The sequence below is a fragment of the Stylophora pistillata genome, chromosome 12 (genome assembly GCF_964205215.1).
Source record: "Stylophora pistillata chromosome 12, jaStyPist1.2, whole genome shotgun sequence".
Lineage (NCBI taxonomy): Eukaryota > Metazoa > Cnidaria > Anthozoa > Scleractinia > Pocilloporidae > Stylophora > Stylophora pistillata.
Genome location: NC_142530.1, coordinates 27,775,188 through 27,792,336, shown reverse-complemented (window position 1 = coordinate 27,792,336; position 17,149 = coordinate 27,775,188). Strand labels below are relative to the sequence as shown.

Sequence of the window (17,149 nt, the reverse complement as noted above, 5' to 3'; positions counted from 1 at the left end):
CGTTTGACGAAAGCTAGTGTCGCAAACACAACCTTTGCCTCGTTTATGACCGAAAAGAGTTCTGGGAAATTCCACCACAACTCGAGAAGGGAACACGTCACATTTCCATTTTGAAAAATTATTAGAGTCGTGTCGGGCCACCCAGTCCTACCAGCAAAATATCACATCCATCGAGACTTTTGCCACTCAAAACTGGCCCAAAAAGCCTTGCTAGGTCCTAGTAACCATCTACAGATGGACCAGAGAGACGACTTCACTTGTAAACTCGCCAAACTTGCATGAAAGCATTTTGGCGCTCCAGTCTACATGAAACCACCTTTCACCTCTGTTTTCTTTCAGAGGCTTGCCTCTACCCACATTCCAGCTTAATGATGCTGTCCGGAGGGCTTCTGTAGAATGGCTCGAAAAACACTTATAAACGCGAGAAAATGAATCGATTTGAACGCATCCAAACACGAGCGGTTGATCTAAGTCACGTGACCCCAAAGTCTGAGTCCATGGTGTCACAAAGCCGCAAATATTGTAAGGGATACTTCATATAACGACAAAAAAAGTGAGCTTAAGTTTTGTATGAATCGATGTCAGAAGTTTTTCTCTCATCCTAGATTATGAGAAAAATTTTATGAATCAATCCTTCAACTTAGCTGATTTTCGATAAATATAAGTGGAATTGGATGACAAATACAGAATAGCGAAATTAGATAAAATTTTCTTGTACTGGTCCGCTCAAAATCTGTCATAAAAAGGTTTCGTAACAAACTTACAGAAAAGAACTTGATTTATCTCATTATTTGAGCGGCGTACCTGGATGACCCATATAGAACATGATGATCTATCAGAATGACTCAGCGAAAATATTTTGTTTTAATTTAGAATTAAAAAAACAACTTACCAAATTTTGAGAAACTTCGCCGTTAACTGGGTCCAGTCAATACAGGCAATAACAAACTAGTTCAGTGAAGCGATGCAGGCGTAATCTGTACAACTATACTGTAAACAAACAGCGTTTAAAAAGAAACTGAGTTGTGAAAATGAAAACGTTGTATGGATTATTTGGCATAATATGGATATGGCACTACGCCCAGTCTTAAAAATGAAATATCTGGTACCTGACGAATGCAAATTACTTTTACGAAAAGGGTGATCATGACAAAATAGGAGTGTTTTATGAAACGGTTTGTTTTCCTGCCTGTATTCGCTACCCACAACCTTGATTTTTAAACTTCATCCGTGCTTTTATCCGAGAAAAAAGTTTATTTCATTTATTATCTTTCTTGAGTTTAAATACGGTACAGAAAAGTATTTGTTGAAAGAAATTCTGATGTTATCGCTATTCGGTATCATTCCCAAATTTTCATTTAAAGAATTTGACTTTTTAGACGTAGTGTTTGTCAAGTTGAAAGGACATGCTTCAAATTCAAACCAGCTTACGTGGTAAAGATCTCGTGCGTTTAACGCCGTGACGTCGCTTCCGGAAATTTCAGACACAGACTGGTGGGAAATAGGTGTACTAGTGATCTTTCATGATTGATTATGAATCCCGGTGATTCGATGAATGGTAATCATTCCTCTCAGTTCGCAAGGTCGGGATTTGTATTTAAGCGACACATTACAAAAACATAAAACATGGTCAGCTCTTTGGTTCTCAAGATCTTATTAGTAATTCTCCTTACTCTCTGCGATACAATTCTTATCATGTAAGTTTGGATAATTTGGTATTAGATCACTAAAAATCCCCTTCCTGATATTTTTCTTTATTCTCAACACTTGTCTGCCTGATATTGTATTGATATGGTAAGGAGAAATTTTGTCTTGGTCACTTATGGGACTGAAAGGGTTAAAAATGAAACTACAAAGGGACCGGTTTCTTATTTGTAGCGGGGGGGGGGGGGGGAAGGAGGTGTCACGGTAAAAGTTACCTGAACTCCCATGAGGCTTTGTAATAATAGTATGTTACCCTTCATTGGCAGTTGATTGGAAGTCAATTTTCTTAAGTCCCTCATTTGTTGATTACAATTGACCCCCACTTCTGTTCCCACTTAAATGATCCCCCAAAAAATTATTTCAACCCCTCCTCCTGTACCCCCCCTCCGCTATAAATATTGACTACTCTCCAGACAAGTATAATTGGTACTATTGAAAATCGTATTATTTCATATCAATGATGTTTTTATTTTTGATAATAGCGGTATATATATAGATTTCTTGTGATCGCCGGATGATTTTTCTCTAAACGAGACTGTGCACCTTTAAAAAGAAACCAAGCAACTGAAAACTAACCCAATAGCAGTTTAAAGGTGTAAAACCAAATGAATATAACAATACTTGTACAACACTTCAGGCGACGAGATTCGTGTGTCGGTTCAAGAACCACCTCAAGTGTTAAATAAAACTGGTGTTTTTTGTTATCAATTTCACTCAAGATCCTCATCTTAGTAAACTTTTCTCGCAGATTTTATTCGCACTGGCGATGATTGACACTTGTTGTAGATACCACACGAGTGAATGGCGCTTTTCCCACTCGCTGATTGGCTAATTCGTAAGTGTTTTGCTATTTCTCTCCGAGCTGCCGAAGAGACAAAATGGAGCGTCAAGAGTTTAATTTTCAATCATCTTTCGGTATATTGACAGAAATAAACTAATTCTCTTGGCTTCTGTGTTGCACACTAAAATAATTATGGTCTTCACCTCTGCGTCGGTAAAGGTAGTAGATATTTACCTCCATTTTGGTAAAAAGTAAGAGGCAGCCAGTTTTCAACCATCAGTACAAGTCCTTATTAATGTTTTGTTTAAACGAATACGGATTGCAAGACATTTTTTCCGCGTGAGCAGACTTTCTTTATTCAATAGAGGAAGTCATAACATCGATAGACATCAAACTAGCAGATCATTTCAGTTATCCTCTGTTAGTGCCAAAAATGGCCTGATTGCATTTAAGTTACTTCTAATTGTTGTTTGATCTATGGAAAGAACGATCCATTATGGAGGAAAACGCTTTACGGTAATGAAAGAGAAGTTCTAGTATGAGTTGCTAGTCATTAGGAAATACCGTATGTGGTTGTTTTGGTTTAAAGCGTTTGTCATAGTCTCTATGGTAACAGAAGCAGTCATATAATTCATAGTTTATTTCAGTTTCTGTAATGTACATGCGGTTTTTCTGCCACAAAGTCAAGTTTCTGCGTAACTATCATCTTGTGCATAATTCCTGTAATTCATTTATTACTCATCTGATGTTAGATGTTCACTTAGCTTTGACAATCCTTCATAATCAATTTACCAGCTCACTGAGACATGAAACACTGATTAAACTTCTTTGATGGATGCGTATTGCGTGCATGTAATCCACAACAATACGGAAAAGATATTGGTCAAAGAAATCATTAAAGAGTTGAGGAAAATTTCCGCGTCGGGCATTTTTCAAAATTAAACTATGATTGTCCTCTTACGCTACTTCGCTTCGGTGTTTCAGATCAAGACTTTTTAACCGTTACATGAATCACATACAAACACAAAGAGAGAGAGGCAACTTCAGAGGATATAAGTTAGAGTATACTCTCACTTCATCAAAAAGTAAGAACTAAATATCGCTTTCCAAAGATGTGGAACGACGGAAAATTAAGATTGGTTGGCGCAGCAACAAAAACACGCAAATCTTTCGTAAATTTCGATGTAGAATTTTTGATGCCAGAGGGGAAGATACAAATTTTCTGACGCCTTGAAGTTTCCTGAATTGGTTCAAGAAACTTCGGTTTCCGCAATGGACGCAGCCAATTTTTTCATTATGCGCATACAGTTCTTAGAGGACACTTATCCAGTTTTCAATCAGATAGCTTTCTCTTGGTTCTAATACGTTAAAAAACATGAATTATTACAACAACTAGGTAACTTACCCAAAATTGTACAAATTGATTTTCACCCGTTCAATCCGCTTCACTCTTCAACCCAAAAATTTTTTTCCCTCCTTGCAACTGATGTACATTCGTGTGCTGAGGGAGTGTTAATTTGGATTTATCAGTTCGGGAAACGGCTAAGACATAGCTCAGACAAGTAACTGTCATGATCACTCCCTTACGGCGCAAAAATAATTATAACGGAAATGTACATCGTTTGACATCCTACGACAGGTGAAAATAAAGGAGCTGACGGGCAGATATTTACGAAACCTAAAAATTAAAACGCATTTATGGGGAGAGAGAAAGAAAATAATCGTCAGGAGAAAATCGCTTAAGAATTTAAGTAGCAAAGAAAGTTTAATTCTAAACAACTTGGACCAACAATCACACGATTTATGGCAGAATAGCGAGGATGCCAGGAAGAAACTTCCTGGTCTAATCTTAGGACAAATTCAAATTTGAGCTAAGATCAACTACTATCCAATAACTCTTTAATATTTCCTATTTTCCACAGTCTAACATTCATGCAATTTGCTCTCAAAATTTAGCCTGTTGATCTTTTTGTTTTGTATAGGTAGTCGCATGGGGCCGAGTAAAACTAAGGATTAATATCACTTGTGTTTTCGGAAGTTGCCGAAATTGCCCGAGTCGCGCAGCGACTCGGGCAATTTCGGCAACTTCCGAAAACACAAGTGATATTAATCCTTAATTTTACGAGGAACCATGTGATTACTTGTTTATAACTATTTTTAAGCAGTTAAGAGTAGCCTTACGCCTCATTTTAGGGCTAAGTAAAAACATTATGATAAGCGCTGTGAAAGGAGAGGAAATCAGGCAAAGCAACTAAAGAGTGGTAGTCAGGCAGAATCCGTAAACGATGAGTTTTGTAAACTGATCTCCCGGTCGATATCGACTTCTTTCTGTTGGCCCTTTGACTTGCATCTTATTTTTCATTACAATATCACACCTGGAACACACATCAAGGCCACGAGAAAATAGAAAATGATCACCATCTATGAAAGCTCTTGATTTTTAAACAAATTCTCCTCATCAGCTTCTTATAAAATGTATATAGAACAGTATAGAGAATATACACACTGATACGTATGATGCACGATCCTCGCGTATGATGAACTTCATATATTCATCCTATGCACGCTGTTGTTTGGGTGTAAAGAGACTCATCTAAAACGCGCTAAGCTGATCATGATCTCGTACATTTAAATTACTCGATTCTCTTTTTGCCATCAGTACTAGCAAACCACAAGATCGTGGAATTATTTTACAAGTACGTGTCCTTTTCCCAAAATGTTTGCTTTAGAGTTAGATAAATATGCCAAAATTAACAAATAATTTTGACAATCGTTAGATCCGTTAGCACCGGTAGAAAGGCTGAAACATCTAGTCTTTTAAGCTCGGACGTCATGAAAACGAAAATTTTGCAAAATCATCTTCCGCCACAAGCTTTGGACACAGAAGGTTTAGTCTATGTCCGTTACGATTGTCGATTCGGTTGACCCGCTCCTTGATCCCAAGGCTGGGTGGTAACCAAGCAACCAATCGATGCGAAAATCATTATTTTATTGTGATATCTTCATTCAATTCTTTTTCCATGTCAGTGATTAAACATGTCAAACTTCTCAAAGCACATTCAAACATGATTTCAAGAAAGCCGGACACGAACCAGCCAGCTTAAAAATAATCTTACAATGTTCTTAAGAACTTATTAGTAGTCTCATTTGGCCCTTTTGACGTCAAAGCAAGGAACACTTACCCTATAGATTCTCTTAGGAACAGTCTCACGTAATCAAATTTCAGACACACACTGGTGGGAAATAGGTGTACTAGTGACCTTTCCTGATTGCGTATGAATCCCGGTGATTCGATGAATGGTAATCATTCCTCTCCGTTCGCAAGGTCGTGATTTGTATTTAAGCGACACATTATAAAAATATAAAACATGGTCAGCTCTTTGGTTCTCAAGATCTTATTAGTAATTCTCCTTACTCTCTGCGATACAATTCTTATCATGTAAGTTTGGATAATAATAGGTGTACTAGTGACCTTTCCTGATTGCGTATGAATCCCAGTGATTCGATGAATGGTAATCATTCCTCTCAGTTCACAAGGTCGGGATTCTTATCATGTAAGTTTGGATAATTTGGTATTAGATCAACTAAAAATCCCCTTGCTGATATTTTTCTCTGTTCTCAACACTTGTCTGTCTGACATTGTATTGATTTTGTAAGCCGAGAAATTTTGTCTTGGTCAGTTATGGGACTGAAAGGGTTAAAAATGAAACTACTAAGGGACCGGTTTCTTATTTGTAGCCGGGGGGGAAAGGGGTGTCACAGTAAAAGTTACCTGAACTCCCATGAGGCTTTGTAATATTAGTATGTTCCCCTTCATTGGCAGTTAATTGGAAGTAAATTTTCTTAAGTCCCTCATTTGTTGTTTACAATTGACCCCCCTTCTGTTCCCACTGAAAATTAAGGGATCCCCCCCAAAAACTATTTCAACTCCTCCTCTTCTACCCCCCGCGATAAATAATAACTAGTCTCAGACAAGTATAATTGGTACTATTGAAAATCGTATTATTTCATATCAATGATGTTTTTATTTTTGATAATAGCGCTAAATGTATGGATTTCTTGTGATCGCCGGATGATTTTTCTCTAAACGAGACTGTGCACCTTTAAAAAGAAACCAAGCAACTGAAAACTAACCCAATAGCAGTTTAAAGGTGTAAAACCGAATATAACAATACTTGTGCAACACGTCAGGCGACGAGATTCGTGTGTCGGTTCAAGAACCATCTCAACTGTTAAATAGAACTGGTATTTTTTGTCATCATTTTCACTAAAGATCCTCATCTTATTAATCTTTTCTCGCAGATTGTATTCGCACTGGCGATGATTGGCACTTGTTGTAGATACCACACGGGTGAATGGCGCTTTTCCCACTCGCTGATTGGCTAATTCGTAAGTGTTTTGCAAGTGCTATTTACCTCCGAGCTGCCGAAGAGACAAAATGGAGCGTCAAGAGTTTAATTTCCAATCATCTTTTGGTATATTGACAGAAATAAACTAATTCTTTCGGCTTCTGTGTTGCACGCTAAAAAAAATTATGGTCTTCACCTCTGCGTCGGTTAAGGTAGTAGATATTTACCTCCATTTTGGTGAAAAGTTGTTAAACCTTTTCCCTCAAACCTCTATATAAAGCAAGAGGCAGCCAGTTTTCAACCATGCAACTCCTAATTAATGTTTTGTTTAAGCGAATACGGATTGCAAGACATTTTTTCCGCGTGAGCAGACTTTGTTTATTCAGTAAAGGAAGTCATAACATCGATAGACATCAAACTAGCAGATGATTTCAGTTATCCTCTGTGAGTGCCAAAAATGGCATGATTGCATTTAAGTTACTTCTAATTGTTGTTTGATCTACGGAAAGAACGATCAATTATAGAGGAAAACGCTTTAATACAATGAATTATTAACTTGATTTCTTGATTGACTTTGATTGACACTAAGTTTCGCAATTAAGCCACGTGAATAAGTCTGCTTTCAGTTCAGATGTTTAGATTCGAAGTGACCTTCATGTTTTGCTGACCTGTCGCGCTGACCCGTATTCTGTTATACCCTGATCTGTTATATCTGTTGCTGACCTGTATACCGCGAAACAATTCTACTAGACATCGCCACAGAAGTATTGTATTGTAATCTTTATTTAGACACGATCAATTCATCAGCCTATAAAAATACATATCACATACGCTAAGATATTTAAAATTAAAACTACATACTATAACACTAAAGCTGTTTTCCGTGAATGCCGTGCGTTAAACTTTAAAAATGTCATTGATCTTACGTTTAAATAACCCCAGAGACTCTGTGTTCCTTATATCGCGTGGTAAACTGTTCCATAATGTGGCGCCATTGTAGTTATCAGTGAGTAAGTTATCAGTGCTGCAATTCTAGCCAATAGTTTGACTCGTGTGTTTATGTATCGATAGATCCTGTTCAGTTTCTCAAATGTATTTAATTTCTTTTCTCTAGATCGAATAATAATATACTGGAATAAATATACGATTTGCGTAAGCTAGTTGGATTGCCTGTTTGGTTTATCGGACCAATGAAAGAGAAGTTCTAGTATGAGTTGCTAGTTATTAGGAAATACCGTATGTGGTTGATTTGGTTTAAAGCGTTTGTCATAGTCTCTATGGTAACAGAAGCAGTCATATAATTCATAGTTTATTTCAGTTTCTGTAATGAACATGCGGTTTTTCTGCCGCGAAGTCAAGTTTCTGCGTAACTATCATCTTGTGCATAATTCCTGTAATTATTATTACTCATCTGATGTTAGATGTTCACTTAGCTTTGACAATCCTTCATAATCAATTTACCAGCTCACTGAGACATGAAACACTGATTCAACTTCTTTGATGGATGCGTATTGCGCGCGTCAAAGAAATCATTAAAGAGTTGAGGAAAATTTCCGCGTCGGGCATTTTTCAAAATTAAACTATGATTGTCCTCTTACGCTACTTCGCTTCGGAGAAAATTGATTTTCACCCGTTCAATCCGCTTCACTCTTCAACCCAAAAATTTTTTTCCCTCCTTGCAACTGATGTACATTCGTGTGCTGAGGGAGTGTTAATTTGGATTTATCAGTTCGGGAAACGGCTATGACATAGCTCAGACAAGTAAATGTCATGATCATTCCCTTATGGCGCAAAAATAATTATAACGGAAATGTACATCGTTTGACATCCAAAGACAGGTGAAAAATAAAGGAGCTGACGGGCAGATATTTACAAAACCTAAAAACTAAAACGCATTTATGGGGAGAGAGAAAGAAAATAATCGTCAGGAGAAAATCGCTTAAGAATTTTAAAATTCAAAAATGTTTACCTTACACCTTCAATATGCTCTACCAGAAAAATACACTCGATAAGACTTTCAAGCTTATTTAGGTTAATCACATCACGATTCTTACACTAGTACTACATATACACACATACGCAATCTAGAAACTTAAGTAGCAAAGAAAGTTTGATTCTAAACAAGTTGGACCAACAATCACACGATTTATGGCAGAATAGCGAGGATGCCAGGAAGAAACTTCCGTCTCGATGTTAATTGAAAACTCTTCGTACGTAAGTTCGAACAACGACAGCAACAACATTTTTATTTAATAGTTATGCAAGGAGAAGACAGACTAATGCTTTGCCAATCAAAAATTTTGCTATGTCATCGAATAAACGTCATCTTAAATTAAAACTTTGGTTACTTATGGTGAAGACGAACCCAACGTGCAGAGTATCCAGATGGTGGAACCTTTCGTGAAAAATTAAAAACTACAGAAATAAGTAGTTTACTGAAATAAGTAACATTTTTAAAAGAGAAATTGTTCATTGAAAAGTTAGAGATTTATTTTGTTCCCAGTTAACAATGAGCATCTAAGAGAGACTCTTCGAGAAAATAGTTGGGAGATTACAAAGTCAACAAAGGTTCTGCCACGCCTTAAAAAAAGGGCTTGTTTGGGTTAATCCGGATTTAGACTGATTCATGTTGTTATTCGAAACAATTCCATTAGTTTGAACGACTTCGAAAAAATGGAAAATTATTTAGGCTGTTCATGTCGACATGTGAACATCATGGCTTGATACTGGTAAATTCATGATGCGTAAAACAAAATGTAATTTTGTTGACATCGAAACTCATGCAGACCTTCCGATTCCGCTCTCTTCCAAATAAAGCATCAGAGCGCGGAATCTCATGAAATGACGAGTAAATATCTCTCCATTTCATTACTGAGCTCAAAATTTACCATCTTCCTTATTCTTTATCTACTTTGACATATTTTGCGACAGTGAGAATGTCAAGCAGACACAAGGAAAAGAAAACAAATTTCCATTAGTTTGTCTAAGAAGATAAAACTGATCAACGTAAATATTTACTGAGTTTTTTTTTTCACGAAGAATTTTACAAGGTCTGCATGTGGCCAACATTTTTTGGTTAATTAGACTTAGCCGAAGAGTGCCAGGATCAGAATGAGCAAGTATTTATTAAGAACACACACACGCGCACAAAAACAGGAAAAGTTAGGGGGTTAACTTTCAAAGAACTTTCAACTATAAATGTCAATAAAAGTGTCAATAAAAGTGTCAGTAGCCGGCGCATGCATAAAGACAAGTGATCATTAGGCTCTCTCTTCGTAAGCCGGGTAGTTTTAAACGATGGAAACTCAATTCAGAGAAAGTGGCATCCCATTGATAGACCCTCGTTAGAAGTATGCATCTTTTAAAGTAAAGAAAATTGAAGGAAACAAAGTAACAATTGCGCCATTGACACCAATTATATCAAGAACTGGTGTAGAAAACTAATAGAAATCTTATTTAGATCATGTTGACCTTGGAAATTGTACTGAAATATACTAGTATATTTTCAGATAAAGCCTTCATTTTCGATAAAATATCAACCAGGTTGAAAACCATCATTCAAATAAATTGCAATTTTCCTTTTTTGTGACGTGTGCGTCGCGTTGGCAATTATCTACCGGTAGATACAAGAAAAGCTCAAAACCGCGAAATGTCATCCCATGGGGACATCTAAAATATAATCCATTTCACTTTTAAACTAGCGATATGTATTCGATATGAGTTGTAAATTGGTGCCAATGAATTAAAAAAAAAATAATCCTCTTCAAACTGAACTGCAAATTGAAATGAATGCGGCTGCGATCAATTGCTCGTCGTAGCGGTGATAATGCGAAGTCGTGCTACAAAAACATGGCACGAAATTAAAGGTCCTCAAATTTTTAGACAGGGAGAAAAGGTTTAACTTGAAAATTTAACTACCAAATATAGTTTAGCCAAACTATTTTATCGTTGTATCCATTGGCCGAATCTCTCCGCTGCAGCAAATCTGCCTGCTGGAAAACCAAGCCAACTTTGAATGTTCAAAAACAAGATTGAAAATTTGTTCGAATACGTCATACTCTGACTGGATTTAGATCGTGGCAAAAACCAAAGCAAAACAACACTCAAAAGCTAATTTTTTTCTGTCTTCATTATTGGTCCCAGAAAAGCTGTGAAATGAAAACAATTTGTAGTGATAATAAATAGCCTAGCTCTATTAGAAGCAAATTGGACCCACGAAAAAGCGCTAATGCTCAAGGATCCAGATAGCAAGCAATTACTTTCTACATTACGCTAACGGCCATTAAATGAAGAAAAATAGCTTTAAAAAGGTGCTTTTCGGGATTTTAACGTTAACGGTAAGGACGAGATAAATGAAGTTTCTGTGAGACTTTTTTAACGTTTAATTTGCGCAATTTATGATGCGGTACACAAGTATGCTAGGTCGAATTTCAATATACCTCGTTGTCCTTATATGCGTTTAAAGATTTTTTGGAGGAAATCTCAGTATAGTCTTTATCTACATCTAAAAGTTCACCGAAAATTGAAATATCCTCACCTTAACTGCGAATAGAGAATTCCTGCGTTAGGAAGACAGCCATTTATATATATAGGTCGAAGGTTTACCAATTGGCATTGTGAATAAATTTAAAAATATTATTTTAGCTATTGTTGTAGCTGCTATTTTCCGAACATACATAATGAAATAATTATGGCCGGCGGCGATGCAATAAAGTTTCGCCATAACACTAATATAATGAACAAATATTAAAACTAATGGTGCATATATCTCCTTCAGTATTATAACTAACTTTTAAACCTAAATTCGTTTCAGCAAGTGTGAATTCTCCTATGTATGAAATAGAAATTTAGCGTGTAAGATTGAGTTAATTAATCTTAAATATATTACCAGCGTTGTGCTCGAGATCTAAACCCAATTAAAGAAAAAAACAGAACCTTGATATAAATTATGAATCTTCAATTGTAAAATGCTCCTAATCTTTTTAGCAGAAGTGAGTCATTTATATGCTGACATAATTTATATTCATGTGGATGAACACACATTTTCCGCTCAAGATTAAAATTTTAAATTCCTTCTTTTTAATTTCTCTTCTGTCTTTAATTTAAGAGTGTTACTTTTCCCTGGAACGTCAAGTTCTATCTACATTCTACCATTTCATGTTAAACGTTAATTACGTTGCTCTGTCCTAGCATTGCTTCGAGTACACGTTATCTTGTAAAAAAAAATTTTTTCCTTCGCAATCGATATGTATTGTTTGGGAATTTATAATCGACTAGGGAGCCATTGTCAAAGTCAGGTTGATAGCAAGAACTTTAGTCAGTCAAGGCGAAGCATATTTCTCGGGCTTACTTCATAAACGGAGCACAGTGCTTTCAAATGGCAAGAGAATTGTCGGTCAATTTAAATACGCTGTATTGTGTAGCAAGAAGTTTCTGCCAGGGAAGACTGTATCATGATTTTTAGGACTGGCCAATCTTCGATTTCTTAACTGTCTCCGCCGAGGACAATTTTTTTTCTATTTTCGCTTTGGGCTAAACATTTTAATGGAAGTGAACTGATTCTCACTTTTGTCAGAATATCATTCGATTAATTTTTTTAAGTTCGGAAATAAGGTTAAAAGAACTGGCAACAACCCAACAACATTGGCCGTAGAGCTTTTATCCCAACTAGCATCTGCCAGGCAAAGCGATCAATTGCGGGGTTTTTTTTTCTTTTGTTTCTTTTTTTCCACTTTTTCGGTTGAAGATTGCAAACTTCTGCAGCTTTAAATTTCTTAGATTCTCCTTTGGTGGGAACCAATTTTTGCTATGACGAGACAAACTCAACCCCGAAAAATTTCCTTGGCAGAGGAAAATTCAACGGAAGGGCTTGATTGTGAAGGAGTACTTGCAAACAATTGACGGACGAAATTTGCGTTTAACGAAAATCTGTAGAGATTCAAGTCTCTAACGTTAATGATATAGACCATTTTAAGGAAAGTTGGTGTAATATTTGCCCATAATATTTGTCTACTTAATGGTTATTGCGGGACATTGTGTATATTAAGGCATCATGGTGTGTTACGAGTACATGTAGGGTTGGGCATAGTTAGTGGAGGAGTTGACAGTCAATATCTATACATAACTTCTTACATCTTTGACCAGTTTAAACTCAAAATGGTAATTTTTCACCGACGTCTTTCTTCAGTATGTATCAGTCAATAGCAGCATCAAACATAACACGGTGGCTCAGATCGGGCTCGCGAACTTCTTCGAGAATTTTGTTCAGGGCCTTTTGTTTGTAAGTTTGAATACTTTCGTTGTAGCCCTTTTTGGAAGCCCGGTACTTTTAGACTTTTGGCCAGTTGTTTGTGCTTTGTTAGGTGCTTTTTTCAGCATTTTCCAAACAACTGTAGATTCAAACGTTGTTCATCTCTCCTAACCTGTCCACCGTTTCATTATGTTGTGCTTTAGCGAGTTTTTGTTACTGCAATTAATTTCAATTTTCTGCGCACAATTTCAAGTAATATTTCAAAAACGAGTGCGAGTGTTTCATCGGGGTTTCCAAACACGAGAAAACTGATGAAAGCATGAGGCCGTAGGCCGAGTGCTTTTATTGTTTTCGAGTGTTTGAAAACCCCGATGAAACACGAAGCCCGAGTTTTTGAAATTGCTTCTCAATCGTACATCATTAGGCCAGAACGATGAAAAAATTTTGACTGATTTTGGCATCAGTGGGGTTTGACATTTTATCAAGCTCTAGGGTTTCATATTTCATCAAAGTATGGTGGAAAAGCCTCTGTCCAGTGTTTCATCGGGGTTTCTAAACGCACACATGTGGCCAAATTGGCGTATCGTGATTGGTTTGTACCTTGATGAATTATTGATGAGTTTGAGAACTTTATATTCTGTTTGGGATTAACTGACATGTCCTCAGTCAATAAATATGCTGAAAATTTCGCATGCACATTGTCAGGTATCAATAGGTGGTTTGCAATCAATCCCTTGAGACACAGGTAACAATGGTGAAAGGAACAAATGCTGGTGGACGAACAAACGGAGCTAATGATGTATCTATTGTTTACGTCCACCAACATGGCGGAAATGACGTAACGTGCAAACCCCCTATTGAAATGGTATCTATGAGGATGAGATATCATTTTCTTTCTCCCAAAAAAAAAGCATCTACATTGTCAGAAGAAATGGAAGGGAAGGAGCCATTCTCAGAATTATCTAACATTTTCAAGACCGAGACAGCGCCCATGATTCTTCTGCGTGATCTGATAAAGGGAATTTCTGGCAAGCACACGGGTATATCACGTTTAAACACACACATATCACACTTAAACACGCATCAATGTAGGCGGGGCACGTAATGTCTCCGATGGCCACAATGATACCAGTTTTGACGCCTTCAAGTTTAGTAAAAGGTTTAGTCATTAGTTCAGTCTAAAGTTCGATCAACATACTTGCGATCTCAAACCAAATTTGTTGGTTATTTTGAAATAGTCCGTAATTCACCTTGAAATTGACTCACCTGCATGGATGAATGCAAAAAATACAACAATGCTGATGGCGAGATACTTCATGGTCGTAATTCAGGTGAAGGTTGTTGTAAAGTAGGAGAAGGTCTTGAGGCTTAATCAAACAGCTTTCCACGGCGGGAACAGAACAACTTCAGAGCTAGGGAAGCTGTTCTTTTTAACAGCAGTGTATTAGATAAGCGAGCGAATCCGCATCCAGATGAACCTATCAATCACTTTTTCGTCCTTTCAGTCAATTTTGAACCGCAAATTTACGCAAGGAATGTTCCTTGTCACGTACAGGCTACAAACTTTTAATTTAGTAAAAACTGAGCGATTTGCAATGCTACGTGTATGGACCTATTTATTTGTTTATATTTATAATTTCCCTTTCACCCTCCTCACCCGTGATTTTTCCTTTTCTGCAAGAAGCTCAGGCTTCTGCTGCAAAAATATAGCACATTTTAAAAAATCATGAATATAAAAGATGCCTAACGAATATTTACCTTTAAGACCCTCTATTAGTTTATTTGGTTGATATTCTAAAGACAGTGGTAATGCATATATCTTATTAACCAAGCGCGAGGGCCGCACTGGGAGAATATCGGCCCGAGGTCTTGACAGTACGGACCGAGCGCAGCGAGGTCCGTACAAAAAAGACCGAGGGTCGATATTCTTCCAGTACGGTCCCGAGCAAGCTTGGTTAATAAGAGATTTATTATACGACTGAAGTTCAAAGGGACACAAGTGGAGTATCATTCGGGACCATTCGGGACAGTGCCCGGTCCAATACTGAGAGAATATTGACCGGCAATAGAGCATTTTGATTGGTTGATTTTAGTTATTGGCCCTCTGACTGCCCGAGTCGTGTAATAAAAAACAGTCATGACTGGAAGCGATATTGACGTAGGTATGTGTTTAAAATTGATGAACTCACGCACGCTAAGCTTATAATTTTATTGGATATCAGCCAGAGGAGGTAACTGCTGCTTCCTGCTAATTAAAGGAGTTGCGGTCAATATTTTTGCCAATCAACCGTGAGATTTTTTAATCTGGTCCAAAAATCTTTTGTTAATATTGATATGACAATCAGTACGTGATGGAACTGACGATGAGTCCAACGGTTTTGTTTTGTTTTGTTATTTTTTTTTCAAGAGAGGAAATAAACGCTCTCCGATACTTTTTTCGATCACTATATGATCGAGTCAGTACCATGCAAAGATCATTATCTCGTCACAAACTTCCAATATGTAACATTTGGACATACAAAAGGCATAAAGCCGTTGCCGAATGCTTAACAAAATAAGAAAGAGTCCAAAAACAGAAGAAACCGTGTTTCGCAGAAAAGCACCAACTATAATCTTTATTTTAGTCAAGATTCGTGTCCAACTCCCCTTATAATTATCCTGGACCGGTGGTTGTTTTCAATAATATCTAGTGTAAGGGATGACTTCAGTGCACCTTAAAGAAGTAAAACGGACTAAAAGAAAAAAAACCTGCATTGACATAAGCGTCCAAAGTGACTCACTGCAATCGCTTTTCTACGCAAATTACACGCCAAGGGCATTCTTAGATTGTTACAAAGAAAGATACGTAAAGAAGTTTATTGAAGCTTAATAAGAAGAAAGCTCAATAGGAAATTACAAATTAATCTAGTTAATTTAATTAATCTAATTATTATTGATCTAATTTACTCTTTCATGTTGATCTAATTTACATGTTCATTCTAACCATTGTTTCGTTAATACGGTCAAAAAGACCCACAACTTTACGTTTTTCCTGTTATCCAAATGAGAGAAACGTGAGAGAAAAAGGACCTGCCCAGGGGAACACACTGGGCGAGAGCGAGCAAAGAAGCGACGAGCAGAGGGGAGGAGTCGGGAGGAAAAGGGAGGAAAGGTAAACCTTGCAGCTAAGCCGACTCTGTAAAAATCAGTTATTAATCGAAAGAGAGCGATTCTTTTCAATAGAACGTTTTTACAATAGATGATGTCCAAAGATTCTAATGTTATATCCGACTGGAACAGCGACGATCGCAATGGACCAATCACAGCTGCTAAAAGTAATCATGCAATCAGAGCGAGGCATCGTGCTTTACAAGGTGACGCGTGATCATCCGACCACATCGGCTGATGAAGACCGGCTAACCACTGGCTAGCAGAAAGCAGAATGCAGTTGAAACATCGTAATTCTCATCACAAGTGACTTTATTGTGAGAAAAGATGCATTCAACGATCAAGGTAACCTAAATTCCCACCAGATTCAGTTGTCACTAAATTTATTTCAAGTAGTTCACCCTGTCCTCGCGAGCTCCTAAACCCTAAACCTCTGTCTTCGCGAGCTCCTAAACCCTAAACCTCTGTCTTCGCGAGCTCCCTAAACCCTGTATTGTTATGCTTCATTATAAACGAAGTGCAGCAATTGTTCTGTAAACGGCTTATGAGATGTCGAAATTATTTGCTTGCAGGTCACTGAAAGGGATTGAAGCAGAACTGAACAAGATGCTCTGTCCTTTCAAAAGATCTTGTGATCTTCGTGAGGAAAAATACGACTTTTCTGTTACTGTTGGGTAAAAAAATGTGACGTAATGTTCGGAGATCGGTTATCTTGATATTAGTTCTGCCATAAAGGCGATTATGGCTTTTAGGAGAAAAGGAAAGCAGTTTGCGGTCTAGGATAAACAAGATAACGCCGTTTGTGCAATGTTTGAACCTTTATATCAGAACAGAGTGTTGGCATATCTTCCTTTTAGCATCCTTTTAAATGAGAGTTGTTCCGATTCCAAAAACAATCAAGGTTTGCAAGAGTGTTCA

The 17,149-nt window shown here is 37.2% G+C and overlaps 1 protein-coding gene and 1 long non-coding RNA gene across 3 annotated transcripts in view; one reads left to right on the top strand and one right to left on the bottom strand.

Moving 5' to 3' along the window:
- LOC111338304 (uncharacterized) overlaps positions 1-911 on the bottom strand; it is a 42,839-nt gene extending 41,928 nt beyond the window's left edge. Inside the window, exon 1 of the mRNA XM_022944759.2 lies at positions 893-911. The gene's annotated coding sequence lies outside the window, so the exon portion shown is untranslated. The remainder of the gene's footprint in view (positions 1-892) is intronic.
- Positions 912-5,944: 5,033 nt separating this feature from the next.
- LOC148719465 (uncharacterized) lies at positions 5,945-17,117 on the top strand. 2 transcript variants are annotated; one of them, XR_015994338.1, is made up of 4 exons: positions 5,945-6,039; positions 6,788-6,874; positions 16,323-16,576; positions 16,804-17,117. It is a non-coding gene; the product is annotated as an uncharacterized LOC148719465 (long non-coding RNA). The 2 variants fall into 2 exon arrangements; XR_015994337.1 differs by lacking the exons at positions 5,945-6,039; positions 6,788-6,874 and adding an exon at positions 14,110-16,235.
- The last annotated feature ends 32 nt before the right edge of the window (positions 17,118-17,149 follow it).